The 15,481-nt window shown below is 50.6% G+C and overlaps 1 protein-coding gene across 2 annotated transcripts in view; it reads right to left on the bottom strand.

Annotated features, from left to right (window-relative positions):
- The window catches only part of DCHS1 (dachsous cadherin-related 1), a 93,286-nt gene that overhangs the window by 50,134 nt on the left and 27,671 nt on the right, over window positions 1-15,481 (bottom strand). The window contains exon 1 of one of the 2 annotated variants that reach the window (XM_052813028.1): window positions 4,103-4,254. The exons of the other annotated variant lie outside the window; for it this stretch is intronic. The gene's annotated coding sequence lies outside the window, so the exon portion shown is untranslated. Of the gene's footprint in view, window positions 1-4,102; window positions 4,255-15,481 lie in introns of those variants that run through there. 2 annotated transcript variants of the gene reach the window in all.

Genomic DNA, 15,481 nt, shown 5'->3' with positions numbered 1-15,481 from the left:
TAAAGAGGGAAGGCCTGTCACGTACCTGCTGCTCAATTGCTCTGTATCACCTATCCCTCACAAGGAGCGAAGGTGAAAATGTGTCAGAGCAGAGGGTGCCCAGAATGAAGACCTGGGGCAGCACCTAATGTCAGCTAAGCGGCTCACACCTGACAGTGCACTGAGGTTAGCAGCTAGTACCCTATCACATAGGCTATTATTTCCTACATAGTCAAGCATTCTTCCCAACCACCCGCCCTCCTGGCAACACTGGAGCCAGCTGCCCTAGAGCAGAGTGTTCCTGTGCCTTTAACAGCTGAATGCTTCCTGTGAGGCTGAGAGAGCTGCCTGCAAGATGACAGAGATTTTTGGATGAACAGCAGCCTAGCACCTCTCCACCCTGAAAAAAGCTGGTCTCAAAATGGGAGAGAGCTCAACAAGTGACCGTGTTGAGACCCCCCCCCAACCCCCACCCCCAGTAGCATGCCTTTCAGGACGACAGGGATATAGGTGCCAAAAACCCCATGAAGTGCAAATCTGGTGTCCCTGGGAGGGAGGAGCAGAACTGGAGCAGGCTTACATCCAGTGAACAATAAATCAGAATGGCTGTATTGCAAAGGATGTACCCACAGCTGGGAATGCCCAGGATAAAATCAGACAGGGCCCATTGTTTGGACTGGCACAGAGATCTGTGGATGCCCCAAGCTGGTACCATGGAGGGTGGTGGCAGTACAGTAGGAACGCAGCAACTCCCTCTGAACTGCCAGCTGCTCTGGCTCCTTCCCGGTCCCACACCCTCCACTGCTCACTCTCCTCCTTTGTCTCCTTCTCACTGCTCCTTGCTCATTCTGGCTCCTTCACTTCATTTCCCCCTGCCGTAGCTTCATTTCACTGCAGCAGTGGGGGAGGGACGAGCAGGGAGGAGCAGCTCCCTGCAGCAACACCACTACTGGACACGCTGGACATGATCCCAGTGCCCAAGGACTGTCAGCCCCCAGGGGTCTGCCCACCCTCCCTGTGAATAGCCAGAGAAACTCAGCAGTCAAGGAGCTTGCGAAGAACACCAGCCTCAGTGCTGCTTTCAGCCCCCGGTAAACGAGGCTTAGTGGTCTGCAGGGATGGCGGCAGCATGAGCTCACACTTGGACTCTCTTGAAAGCATTTGCTGCTGGTCCCATAACCACACTCAGGAGCCGCTCATGTCAGACGCAGGACGGCAGGAACCTCCCTGTTTTGGGGGATGGAGGTGGGTGACATCGCCTAGTTTGGGGACTAAGAATGTCAGCCCTTGACCTAAAGAACCCTACAGCAGTGTTAACCCTTTCCAGGGGACACAGGATGATTATTCCTGGGTCCTCTTTCCCACCTCGGGTCAGCTGTTTAGATTGGTTTTCCCTGTGGAAATCCTGGGTTAGTGACAGAAAGAAAAATATTAAAAAGTGTTTTGTACATATAAAGAAGTGTTTGTTTACTTCAGTGAGCATCCAGTGCCTGAGGTCTATGGCAAGTAAATCCCCACACTCTTCTTGCACTTAGCAAGTATGAATCCTCATTATCTCTCAGGAGCAGAAGTCAATAGAAGATACTTCCATCCCTGTGGGCTGCTAGCTGGGGATCTGCACTAACTCAGTGGTCTGAGACAGCTCTCTCTCTCTCTCTGTAGCAGCTAGTTAAATTTCCCCAGATGGAGGGGTAACTGCACACATCCAGAACGTGCAGTGCTGGGGGAATGGGGTCCAAGTTTGCTTCTGTGGTGAAACTGCACCATCCCAACTGTGACCCAGCTGCTCAGGTCATGGGAGGGCACAGGGCAGAGGGTTTAAAGCCTTGGTAGGAGGTTAGATGAAAACTAAATAAAAAGGAGAGTAGAAAAACAGGTAGAGGGACAAGGCTCCCTGGGGCAATCTCAGTGGCTGAGGCCAGGATGAAGCTGAAAGGGCTTGGGTAGTGCTGGAACAGATCAGGGCACAGATATGGGGAAAAACCACCTGGTTTGATTAGTGATGTGGCTCCTGAGAAGCAGAAGGGAGTGCAGCAGGGCTTTCTGGGCTGCTGGTGGGGAGGAGAGAAACTTGAAAAGCAAATCTGGGGAGCGTGAAGAGCAGCTGAGAGCACTGGGGCAAACATGGAAAAGAAATTAGGGTCCTTGGGGTGGGGAAGTGGTGATGAAAGTCTGTGTAAACTTTCCATCCTCCCTGGATACAAGTGGGTAGTTTCAGAGCCTAGCTACCTCTTCAACAGGAGATGCAACTGCCAGGTTGCCGGATTGCACCAGTCCAGGATCAGCAGAAGGGCATCCATGGTACTAGCAGCCCTCTGTTCCTATGAAGTTTGCAGGCTTGGGTCATAGAGGAAGACAGCAGTGACCTCAGTGGATGCAGAGTCACCAAATCTGAACAGCTGCTTCCAATTAGCAGATAGCTCAGCGCTAGGGGCTGGCTTGACTGGTCCAGGCCCAGCCTGTGTAATGTGAGCCAGACTGCCCTGCTGCCTCTCTGTCCCTCCCACCATCGGGCACCAAGTTCCCTAGTGAAAAATGGCAGCAGAAGCCTCTGAAGAAGACTGCTAGCATGAGAATCTGTCCAGAGAGGCGTCTGGGGCCCAAAGCCATTGTAAGGAGGTTGACAGGAATGGCAGCTAAAATGGAGTGAGCTGCAATATACATAAGCATCTCCAAGCCTAGGGCTGATAGGCCAAGGCACCAGGAAAGCCCAGCCTACACTTAGCAGATAAGTCACATTTAGAAAAAAAAGATACGCAATTACAGAGGGACCACTGCATGCATCCCTGCCTGCCTGCCAGTGGCACCTCGCATCTCATGTCAGCCATGAGGAAGGGGAAGCAGGCCCACAGCGGCCCCAGCAGAGATGCTGGAAAGACGGCACCCACTGTGCATGCCACAAACAGATGTCAGAGTGCTTGCTGTGCAAAAGCTCCATCAAAGCTGCAGATGCTGCTGATGCCATACCCAAAGTCTCACATGAGAGGCCATGACTCATGTAATGATGTTTTTGAGACTTCAGTCCAGATGAGGAAGGATTCAGAAGCCTGTTTCATCTTTGCTGAGCACCAGTCACTGACCTGGAATATGCTTTTCTCATTGCTCACTCCCAGTCCAGCCACACAGCCTCATTTCCCTCTGATATCAGCTCTGAGCAGTGACCAGCAGTGGTGACCATCCTCTAATGAAGATGCAGTCAAGCTCCACTGCATCCCTACGCATCCCATTTCTGTGCCACACCAGGGCTTCCTGCAGGCTGTCCTGTCCCTGAAAACACTTCCCCCACAAAGGAAGCTCTAATAAAATTTCCTCACGCATTAGCCAGTTCCCGCAATCCCAGCCCACATGCACCTCAGCACTGACCTGGCCCCTGCCATGCTGTATGCCCGTCGCAGAGGTGCAGCAGGGCCTTGTCTGTTCGCTGTCCACTGGTGCCCCCCGGCTGTCTGGGTTCTCTCTCCCTCAGAGCCCCGGGGCGGCCCGGCCCCCCCCGGCTCTTGGCGCTCCTCGCCCCGCTCAGGGCTGCCCAGCCGTCGGGCCCACCGGCTGCCGGTGCTCCTAGTCCCCGCGCACAGCCCCGTCCCCGGGCGCTCCCGGGCGTCCCGCACGGTGCACTCCCCGCGCCGGGGCTCTGCCAGCCCCGGTCTCCGCTCCGCTCGGGCCCGCAGCCCCCGCCCGGCGCCTCCGTGGCTCCTCTGCCGCGACCGCTGCGCGCCCGCCCCGCGGCGCGTCTGCCCCGGCGGCGGCGGCGGCGGTCCCGCGCCCGCACCGTCCCGCTCGTCCGCTGCCAGCGCCGGCCCCACTGCCGCCGCGCCGCGGGCGAGGCCGGTCCGGCCGCGGATCCGCGGTGCTGCGCCGCCGCGGGCTCGCCCCCCCTCGCTCCCCCCCTCCACCCCCCGCCCCATTGTCTGCGCAGCGGAGGCAGAACAAAGCACCCGGTCCCGGTCCCGGTCCCCGGCCCGGTCCCGGTCCCGGTCCCGGTCCCGGTCCCGGTCCCGGTCCCGGACCCGGTCCCGGTCCCGGTCCCGGTCCCGGTCCCGCCCGGCCCGGGCCGCCGTGCGGCGATGCCGACGTGCGGAGAACCGGGCGCGGGTCGGTCCCCTGCGCTGGCACTGGCACTTACACCGTGCGTCCCGCGCTGGCGGCGCTCACATCCCGCAGGATCCGGCCCCGCCGAGACGTCCCGCAGCCGCTCCGGTATCCCGGCGCTCCGCCGCCGCCGTGGCTTCGGCACCGCTGGCCGCTCCGGTCCCCCCCCCCGCCCCGGCGCTCCGGTGCCCTCCTGTGCCGCGGCCGCCTCCGCGTTTCGGTGTGCCGGCCTCCCGGTGCCGCGGCCGCCCCGGTGCCGCGGTCGCCCCGCGGAGCCCTCGGCGGCAGGCGGCGGGTCGGCGCTGGCTCGGCGCGGAGGCTCCTGCTGAAACCCGACCCAGCGCCGCCCTCAGCCCCCCGCTCCCCCCACCGCCCCCATCCCCGCCCCGCCACCGGAGCGCGCCGGCAGAGCGCGGCCCCGGAGCGTCCCCGGGCAGGGGTCCGGGGCGACGGGACGGCCCGGCGGGGCACGGAGCACGGAGGGGCCAAGGAGCAGCGTCGCGGAGAAGGCCGGCACGGAGGGGGGGGAAGGGCTGGAGCCGGAGTAAAGAGGGACGGGGAGGAAGCAACGGGCGCCGGGAGCGCGGGGAAATGGGAAGGAGTAGGCAGGAGCAAGAGGCAGGGCAGCGGTGGGACGGGACAGGGCGAGGAGAGGACCGGGCAGGGGATGGAGGGTGGCTGTGGGTGACATTGGGGGCATGCGGGGACACGATCGCAGAGGCACAACCCATTCTCTGCTCTCTGCCACAGCTCCTGCCTAAGCACAGAGCCCAGAGCCCAAGTACCTGTAACCTGCCACCACCTTGCCTCACAGCAGGGCTTCCAATGTCCAGGCTGGAAGGTACTCATCTGTAGTGCCTGCGCTGCCAGTGATTGGGGCCCCACCAGTCTACTAAGAGACAAACCAAGACTCTGGTGAGTGACTGTCTAGGCTTCTCTGCCGGTGGCTTCCTCCCTGGCTCAGCTTGACCACCCAGACCGTTTTTCTCTGCTCCAGACAGGCCAGGTCACAGCAGTATCGGTGTGTCTGTTGGGGGCCACTCAGCCTCCAGGCCGATAATCACTACTGGGCCTTCTTTTATTTCTTAGTAGAGAAACTGCCATTGACTACAGGTGGTGACAGTCCATTGCTAAGATCATGTGCTATAAAGGCCACAGCTCAGTCTGCTTCATTAGGAAAATGTCTAGTTTCTTCCATCAGTGACAATCAATTCAAACAGAGAATATGGACCACCAGACTAATTTCATACAGAAGGAGCCTTTCAAGATTTGCATGTCTGCATCCCTTCCCGAATACCACCTAGGCTGATCTGGATTTAGAAATAAAAAGTAACTCTGGATTACTTTTACTGATCTAAAGGTACCCTGGAGAAACAAATCCTTTTGACTCTGAACAGCACATCTTACAATTCGTGTCATAAATTCACTGAGCTATAATATATTCAGTTTATTTCCTCCTACATCTATCTTCAGAAGGTCACAGGAAGGCAGGAAAAAAGCTCAGAAGTGGGGAGCAAGGATGATAAAGGTCCAGATCAGCTTCAGTGCATGGAACAATTCAGTCTTCATTCTGGAAAGGAGACAAACGAGGGAAATGGGGAAGAGAACAATGAAATCATGAGTGGTCTGTGGAGGGTGATTTTGTTCAGCTCAGTGGAGCTGATTTTGTTCACTGTGTCTTCCAATATGAAAGAGGCATGAAATGAGGCTAACAGAAGCCAAGATCAAAATACACAAAAGAAGGTGGTACTTCATGTGAGGGACTGTGGATCTGGGGAACTTCTTGCCATAGAATGCTGTGGATGCTCAAAATCTACATCGGCCCAAGAGGTGCCTGGATTAGTTCACAGAAGAGAAATCCTTTGAGGGTTCCTGAATAGAGGACACCACCTCCAGCCCATGAAGTCATGTGAGTCACAAAGAGTTCGGTCTGGAGGTGTCCTTAGGTGAAATATTGTGTCTATGCTTCTCCTGTTCTTCCACACCTTCCCGTGCATCCACTCGTAGCCACCGTTGGAGCCTGGGCTAGAGGGAGTCTTGAGCTGACTCCCAATGACATGGTCCTTACAATCTTGTGTCTGTTCCAGTTTTAACAATGACATTTCAGCCTTGATTTAGCTATTGTGTCCTTATTTCTCTTTATTTTTGTCTACAATTGTTTTTCCTTACATTACCTTATTCCCTCCCAGATATTTTCAGAAACAGCAGTAAGCATATCATTCAGCATCTCTTCTTCTAAAGGAAACAAACCATGTGCTCTTACTGTTATCTTATGATCAGCTATCCATTGCGGTTATTCTAGTTGCTCTTCCATATGTATGTCTTCTAGTTTAAATTAATGTCTCTTTAATATAGCAGATCAGAATTCCCACTGTGTTCTGAAGAAATGTCATCTGCACCTTATAGAAAAGCATTTAAGGGAAGGCTTCCTTTCTCTACTGGAAATGTCTTGCTTGCGGTACTTCGGGATGGCATTTGCTTTTTCATAGTTGCATCATCTTACTATCTTACATGTGACTTACACAGGTATTCTTCCTCTTCTGTGGTTTCTGACTAGAGTAATTTCCAGCTTCTGTCCCAATATTTTCTAATACCTCGCTAAGACCAAGATCCACAATGTGACTTAGGCATATACTCTCCATGGTTTCTAATACCTTGGTGTTTGCAGCAGCGCCTTTATTGATATGGGTTCACATGCATTAACTTCTACTTTTTGATAGATTAATCAAATACGTGGGGCTGATGGTGCTGAAAGATGTTGATGTGATCACAAGGCTGCTGTCCATTACATATAAAAAATTGTGCCTTTGGAGAGGTGTTTGATGACTGGAAATAAGCTAAGAGACCTGGCAGATCTTTAATGACACTTTCCATAGAGCACAAGATCTCTTGATCCCCATGTGTTAGAAATCAGGAAAGGAAGGCAAGAGACCAGCATGGCTGAGTGAAGACCTGCTCGTCAAACTAAAGGGGAAGAAGGAAATACACAGGCAGTGGGAGCAGGGACAGGTATCCTGGGAAGAGTATAGGGACCTTGCCTAGTTGTCTAGGGATGGGGTCAGGAAGGCCAAGGTGCAGCTGGAGCTGAACTTGGCAAGGGATGCGAAGAATAGTAAGAAGGGCTTCTATAGGTATGTCAGCCAGAAGACGAAGGTCAAAGAAAGTGTACTCCCCCGATGAACACAACTGGCAAACTGGTAACAGCAGAGGAGGAGAAGGCTGAGGTACTCAGCCTGTTGCAGGTAACTCCAAGTTGAGTGGGAGTGTTGATCTGCTTGTGGGTAGGAAGGCTCTACAGAGGGATCTGGACAGGCTGGATGGATGGGCTGAGGCCAATTGTATGAGATTCAACATGGCTAAGTGCCAGGTCCTGCACTTGGGTCACAACAACCCCATGCAACACTACAGGCTTGGGGAAGAGTGGCTGGAAAGCTGCCTGGCAGAAAAGGACCTGGCGGTGTTGGTCGACAGCCAGCTGAATATGAGCCAGCAGTGTGCCCAGGTGGCCAAGAAGGCCAATGGCATCCTGGCCTGTATCAGAAATAGTGTGGCCAGCAGTACTAGGGCAGCGATTGTCCACCTGTACTCGGCACTCATGAGGCTGCACCTCAAATACTGTGTTCAGTGTTGGGCCCCTCATTCCAAGAAAGATATTAAGGTGCTGGAGCACATCCAAAGAAGAGCAACAAAGCTGGTGGTCTAGAGAACAAGTCTTATGAGGAGCGGCTGAGGGAACTGGGGTTGTTTAGCCTGGAGAAAAGGAGGCTGAGGGGAGACCTTATCGCTCTCTACAACTGCCTGAAAGGAGGTTGTAGCGAGGTGGATGTCGATCCCTTTTCCCAAGTAAGAAGTGATAGGACAAGAGTAAATGGCCTCAAGTTGTGCCAGGGGAGGTTTAGATTGGATATTAGGAAAAAATTCTTCACCAAAAGGGTTGTCAAGCATTGGAACAGGCTGCCCAGGGAAGTGGTTGAGTCACCCTCCCTGGAGGTATCTTAAAAAAATGTAGATGTGGCACTTAGGGACATGGTTTAGTGGTGGACTTGGCAGTGTTAGGTTAACAGTTGGACTTGATGATCTTAAAGGTCTTTTCCAAACTAAACAATTATATGATTCTATGATTCCTTGAGTCTACTCAACAACTTTTTTGCCTCAGTCTTCACTGGCAACCTCTCTTCCCACACCTCTTGAGTGGATGGACCTCAAGGCAGGGACTGGGGGAGCAAAGTCCCTCCCACTGTGAGAGAAGATCAGGTTTGAGACCATCTGAGGAACCCAAACATACATAAGTCTACGGGACCTGACAAGATCCCTCCCAGAGTCCTGAGGGGATTAACTGATGTAGTTGCCAAGCCACTCTCCACGATATTTGAAAAGTCATGGCAATCAGGTGAAGCCTCAGGTGACTGGAAAAAAGGAAACATTACACCCATTTTTAAAAAGGGTAGAAAGGAGGACCCTGGGAACCGCCAACCTGTCAGCCTCACCTCTGTGCCTGGGAAGATCATGGAACAGATCCTCCTAGAAGCTATGTTAAGGCACATGGAGGACAAGGAGTTGATTCGAGACAGCCAGCGTGGCTTCACCAAGGTCAAGTCCTGCCTGACCAACTGTTATGGGTTTGTGTGGCACGGGTTTTTTTGGTAGCAGGGCAGGGGCCACAGGGGTGGCTCCTGTGAGAAGCTGCTCGAAGCTTCCCCAGCTCCAACCCGGACCCGCCTCTGGCCCAGGCTGAGCCCATCAGTGACAGTGGTAACACCTGTGGGAGAACAGATTTAAGAGGGGAAACCTGCAGTGGGGGAGGAGATTGGAGTGTGAGAGGAACGCTTGTGCAGTTATTGAGGTCAGTGAGGAAGGCAGGAGGGGATGCCCCTGCAGCCCGTGGTGAGATGGCAGGCTGTCCCCCTGCAGCCCGTGGAGGTGAACGGTGGAGCGGAGGCCCCCAAAGATGGCCGTGACTCCATGGGAAAGCCCACGCTGGAGCAGTGTGTGACTGAAGATCAGCCTGCGGAAAGGACCCATGCCAGGGAAGTTTGGGAAGAACTGCAGCCCATGGAAAGGACCCACATTGGAGAAGTTTGTGAAGGACTGTCTCCTGCGGGAGGGACCCCACGGTGGAGCAGGGGACGAGTGAGGGGTCCTCCCCCTGAGGAGGAAGGAGCGGCGGAGACGAGGTGTGGTGAGCTGACCCCAACCCCCATTCCCTGTCCCCCTGCGCTGCTGGGGGGAGGAGGTGGAGAGAACTGGGAGTGGGATTGAGCCAGGAAGGGGGGAGGGCTGGGGGGAAGGTGTTCTCAGGCTTGGTTTTACTTCCCAATATCCTTGGTTTGTTTTGATTTGTAGTAAATTAAATTGATTTTGTTTCTTCCCCAAGTTGAGCCTGTCTTTTGCCCGTGACCACAAGTGGTGAGCGATCCCTCCCAGTCCTTATCTCGACCCACGAGCCTGCCTTTATATTTTCTCCTCATCCCACCGGGGGCAGGGGGCAGGAGTGAGCGAGCGGCTGCATGGTGCTTTGTTTGGCTGGGCTTAAACCATGACACCAACCTAGTGGCCTTCTATGATGGAGTGACTACATTAGTGGACAAGGGAAGAGCTACTGATGTCATCTATCTGGATTTCTGTAAGGCCTTTCACACGGTCCCCCACAACATCCTTCTCTCTAAATTGGAGAGATATGGATTTGATGGATGGACTATTCAGTGGATAAGGAATTGGCTGGATGGCTGCATCCAGAGAGTAGTGGTCAACAGCTCAATGTCCAGATGGAGATCACTGATGACTGGTGTCCCTCAGGGGTCCATATTGGGACCAGTACTGTCTAATATCTTTATCTATGACATAGTGGGACTGAGTGTACCCTCAGCAAATTTGCAGATGACACCAAGCTGAGTGGTGCTGTTCACACACCTGAGGGACAGGATGCCATTCAGAGGGACCTGAACAAGCTTGAGAAGTGGGCCCATGTGAACCTCATGACATTCAACAAGGCCAAGTGCAAGGTCCTGCACCTGGGTTGGGGCAAGCTCTGGTATCAATATGGGCTGGGGAATGAAGGGATTGAGAGCAGCCCTGCAGAAAGGACTTGGGGGTACTGGGGAATGAAAAGCTGGACATGACCCAGCAATGGGTGCTCGCCACCCAGAAAGCCAACCACATCCTGGGCTGCATCAAAAAAAGTGTGGCCAGCAGGTCAAGGGAGGTGATTCTGCCCCTCTACTCTGCTCTGGTGAGACCCCACCTGGAGTACTGTCTCTGGGGTCCTCAGCACAGGAAAGACATGGACATGTTGGAGCAGGTCCAGAGGAGGGCCACAAGAATGATCAGAGGCTTGGAACATGTCTCCTGTGAGGACAGGCTGAGAGTTGGGGGTTGTTCAGCCTGGAGAAGAGAAGGCTCTGGGAAGACCTTATTGCAGCCTTCCAGTACTTTAAGGGGGTCTGCAAGAAAGATGCAGAGGGGCTTTTTACAAAGGCATGTAATGATAGGACAAAGGGTAATGGCTTTAAACTAAAGGAGAGTAGATTCAGACTACATGAGGAAAAAATTTTTTACTGTGAGGGTGGTGAAACACTGGCACAGGTTGCCCAGAGAGGTGGTTGATGCCCCATCCCTGGAAGTGTTCAAGGTCAGGTTGGATGGGGCTCTGAGCAACCTGATCTAGTTGAAGATGTCCCTTCTCATTGCAGGGGGGTTGGACTAGATGACCTTTAAAGGTCCCTTCCAACCCAAACCATTCTATGATTCTATGATTTTAACATTACATTCACCTTTAAGAAAGGCAAGGAGGAACTCAAAGAACTACCCATTTGTCAGGGTCATCTCCGTTCCCAGAAAACTCATGGACCACATTCTCTCAGAATCCATTTTTTAACATATGGAGAACAAGGAGGCAATCAGGAACAGTCAGCATAGATTCAGCAAGTACAAATTGTGCTTGACCAGCCTGATTAACTTCTCTGACAAAATGACTGGCTATATGGATGAAGGGAAAGCAGTAGATGCAAAGTGCCTTGACAGTGGCTCCCATAGAAATTTCATTTATAACCTGAGGAAGTATGGGCTGAATGAATGGAGCGTTAGGTGGGCTGAAAACTGGCTGCACCTCTGGGTTTAAAGGGTAGTGATCAGTGACTTAACATGGGGTTGGAGCCTGGCAGCCAACAAAGCATGCCAAGCATTGATTTTGGACCCAGTATTGTTCAGTATCTTCATTAACATTCTATGATGACACAGGGTGCAAGTTTGCAGATGACACTAGGAGGGGTGGCTGATATGTTGCATGGCAGAACTTTGGTCCAGAGACATGTCTAGTAACTCAAAGAATTGGATTAGCAGAAACCTCATGAAGTTCAATAAGGAGAAATACAAAGTTCTGCACCTGAGGCAGAATAACCCCATACATAACTGGTACAGGTTGGGATCCAACTGGCTGAGTTACAGTCCTGCTGAAAAGAATGTGGAGGTAGGGGTGGACACTGAATTAAGAGTTGATAGTATGCTTCCATTGCAAATAAGGCAAACAACTTACTGCACTGCATTAGGAGAAGGGTGAGCAGCAGATCAAGGGAAATAATTATCCCCCTTGACTTGGGAGGTGGTGAAGCCACACCTGGAATCCTATGTACATTTTTGGCTCCCCCTGTTCATGAGGGATATGGGAAAACTGTAGGAGATAGGTAGGGGCCTGGCACACACAATCGACTTATAAAGAGAGACTGAAGAAGCTGGGCTTGCTCAGTCTAGTGATGAGTAGGCTAAGGGGTTTTTTAATGGTACCCTACTGCTACTTGAAGGACAGGTTAAAAAGATGATGGAACCAAACGCTTCTCCATAGTAGCAGACAACAGAACAGTAACAATGTCAGCTTGGGAGATTCAGAGCGAACGTTAGGGAAAGTTTTTTTTTCACCAGGAGGGTAGTGTGGCACTGGAAAAAGCTCCTCACAGAGGCTGAGAATCTCAGCTCCTTGCAAGTTTTCAAGGCTGACCTGACCTAGTATTGTTGACAGTCTGTCTTCAAATGAGAGGTTGGAACTATGCATTTCTGGACACTCCTTTTAACCATGAAGGGCAGTCTACTATGAATCTATGAATTTCATTCAATTTCTGTTATGCTACTCTTTAATAATAGCTTTTTGCTTTTATAATGTTCTGGTCACCCTCTATACTCACAATACTTCTTTGTGTCACTGATCAACCTTATCAGCATACTTTGGGGGGGGGGGGGGGGAGAGACCTTTACTGAAAAAAATTAAATAGATGAGCTCCAAAACTGATCCTTGAAAAGACTGTGCATTTCATCAAGCATAAAACTTCTGATTTACTGGTAATCCTCTTTTTTTTTTTTTTTTTTTTTGCCAGTCTTCCACATCTTACAGGTTTTGTATTAGTTTCTGTTTTCTCCATTTGAATAAATAATTTCTCATGTGTTACTGTAGCACTGCAGTTCAGATAGTCTGATCAACCTTTTTTCCTGGCCCCCAAAAAATCACTTATAAAGAAAGTTGTCTAATGTGCTAGTCTGGCATGATTTAGCAAACTTGCTGCATTTGATCACATTTGCCATTTATTGTCATATTTTCAAATTATCATTTCCCTTTAAAATCTGCTTTGAATCCTTTATACTACTGCAAGCAATCTGCATTTTCCTAGGTCATTCACTTCAGTCGTCCTTTCTTCAGTATCTGTGATGTTTGTTATTCTTCAGCCCCATGGTGTTACCTCAGATCCTTAAACAACCCTCCTCTCAGACTTGCAATTTGTACACAAATGCTGCCTCTACTTAGAGATGGAAATTAGTGGATTCCTTCTGGTCTCCTAGTAAATTCTAATTTACTATATATTCTTGGAGCCCTTTGGCAAGAGAAGGGAGAACAGATCCATATGATGGGCATGGACATTCAGAGAAATCTTGGACAGTCTTTCTGATATGCAAGTATCTTTGGAGCTGTATGTGGACTGGTAGAAAAATGTAAGTCAAGCTATGCCTTGTAAGAGCAACTAAGACACAGAAACAAGAGCAGAAATATGCTACTCAGCTATTCAGGGCAGAAGGATACTGGTAGTAGTAAAGGTTGGGACTGGACTGCAAGGCTCCCAGCTGTGTCATGCCTTTTAGTATTAATGATATGGAGGCCAGAGTATGGAGAAGGGAGATGACTGAGTTCTTTGGATTAATCAGTGCTTTGGTGAACTTCAGAAACTGAAATAACATAGGAGCTGGTGAAACATGGCAAACTGGAGCCAGTAGTGACCAAAGCATAGCTGGAAGGCAGCACAGAAAACATGCTCTCTGCATGCTTTGCATTTCCCTAGATCTACAGGCAAATACTGCAATGTAATGGGATGTCATGCTATCTCTCATGTTTCTATTCTGCCACCACAATGATCCTGATCCTGGAGTCGTGCACATCCCCACCCGGACTGGACTTTGCATGTTCCCACCCTCACACATAGCAGGTGGGATGTGGTCTGGCAGTTTAGCACCTTCCTGCTAGATGGCATCTTGCTCCTGAACCGGATAGGAGTAATCTGGCAGGTAGCCCAGCAGGACTAAGTTGCTCACAGGCTTCCACTCTTGCAGGCTGGAGTCTGGCTCAAAAGTCCCAAACAGGAAATCCTTCTAGGACGTGTTTAGGCTCTGATTCCCGGATGCTCACAGCAAGCAAAGGCTTCCTGCGTTCAGAATGGACGTTAAAAATAAAAGATGACAGGCACCTGCTAGGAAGATACATGGCTGGTGTTGGGGGGCAGCGGGGGGGAAGGGAGGAGCTCTCCCTAAGACAGAAGTAATTTTTTTCAGGTGAGATCCCAAGTTTGCCTCTGCCATTTGGAATGCCCTTGAGATCCATGAAATACAGAGAAAAAGTTGCAAGGTCATTTCACCTAGCAAATGGTGTGGGTACCTCAGCTTTGCAGCTCTATATTCACAGCCTGGTCAAAAGGAAATGCTGCTAGTGCACTGCTGCTGGATGTAACCTGACCAGATAGCTTTGAACTTTACAGTGGAAGAGTTCTTCTGCATCTCCTGCTTGTCTAGATGGACACAAAGCTCCTGTCATAAAGTCCTTGCAACAGGCATATTTCTGTGCCAATAGGGTTTGTTCACGAGCAGCCTGGAGCCCTGAATGTAAGGTCGGCTCCCTGGGCTGCATCTAATGGGATGGTTTTAAGGTAGAGCAGGTAGAGTTCATGGCTTTTGTTAATTTGTTTCTGAGAACGTTTACAATCTTGGAAATGTGGTGAAGCTCTGGCAGTGCTGGAAGCAGCTGGATTGAGCAGTGGTCTTAACATCACACTTATGCTACATCATGCTTGAAGTAAGGATGCCCAGCTATCACCTCCCCTTGCTTCCCATCTTTCTTATGGTAGGCTGGTAAGGACTCCCACAGTCTATTTTCCAAGGCTCTATCTAGTACAGTCCTAAATGCCCTGAACACTTGATTGTCAACCTTGCCTCATTTTTAGAGAAATTGTCTAGCACAGCAAAACCTGTGAAATAGTTGGGCTTAAAACATTGCTCCTTGCTACCTCCTTGTCTTGAACTTACATTATACCATGCATCTTGCAGGCTGGGAGTCCCACTGCTCATCGTTTCATCTGCCCCAGCCCTGGACTTGTTCTTAATTTTCCCCACTCCTTGCATTCCCAACTAGCAGCTCTCTTGTAATTCAGCTTGGGACTTCTCAAACAGCTCATTTGGTATTATTTTAAGTTATAGCAGCATCTAAAGGTTAAGACTTCAAGTGCAGCAATAAGACAATTCATGCCCAGAAGGCAAAATAATCAAAAGTGAAGACAAGTAAGTAGATACAACAAAGAGCATGGAAGGATAAGGCTACAAGTGAGATAGCAGTTACATTCTTTGCAGGTACTTTCTAAACAGCATAGTATAGGTAGATTTTAAACAGTAGAAAAAAAATCTAGGTCTGTCAGCTGCTTCATTCCCATACCTCAAAGAGGGTTCAGCTGAACCCAGAAGTCCCTGTCATGCTCAGCAGATGTGTACCTAACTAGTTCTTAAAGTCCTCCCATAATGAAGACTTCATAAACCTGCCAGTCAATCTATTCAGTGCTAAATTTTCTTTGCTATTATTTAAACCCATTATTTCTTGTACTATCTGTCATGAACACTGGAAATAGATTGTTCTCTTTGCAACTGTCTTTTACAAATCAAGGCGGTTATCATATCTTCTCACTCGTCTTTAAGCTAAACTGCCCCAGAGCATTTAATCTTTCCGTACTGTATTTTCTCAACCTCTAATCATCTCCTCTGGACTTTCTCAGATTTGTCTACATTCTCTGAAGTGCACTGACTTAAGATTGGACACAGTACTGTGGCTAAGGGCCTTATCATAGCAAAGCACAGCCAGAAATTATACTTATGCATCCTGCAAGTCATATGCCTGTTT

This window comes from Harpia harpyja, chromosome 17 (assembly GCF_026419915.1).
Source record: "Harpia harpyja isolate bHarHar1 chromosome 17, bHarHar1 primary haplotype, whole genome shotgun sequence".
Taxonomy (NCBI): domain Eukaryota; kingdom Metazoa; phylum Chordata; class Aves; order Accipitriformes; family Accipitridae; genus Harpia; species Harpia harpyja.
The sequence above is the reverse complement of the archived record's forward strand: the minus strand, read 5'-3'. Positions and strand labels throughout refer to the sequence as shown.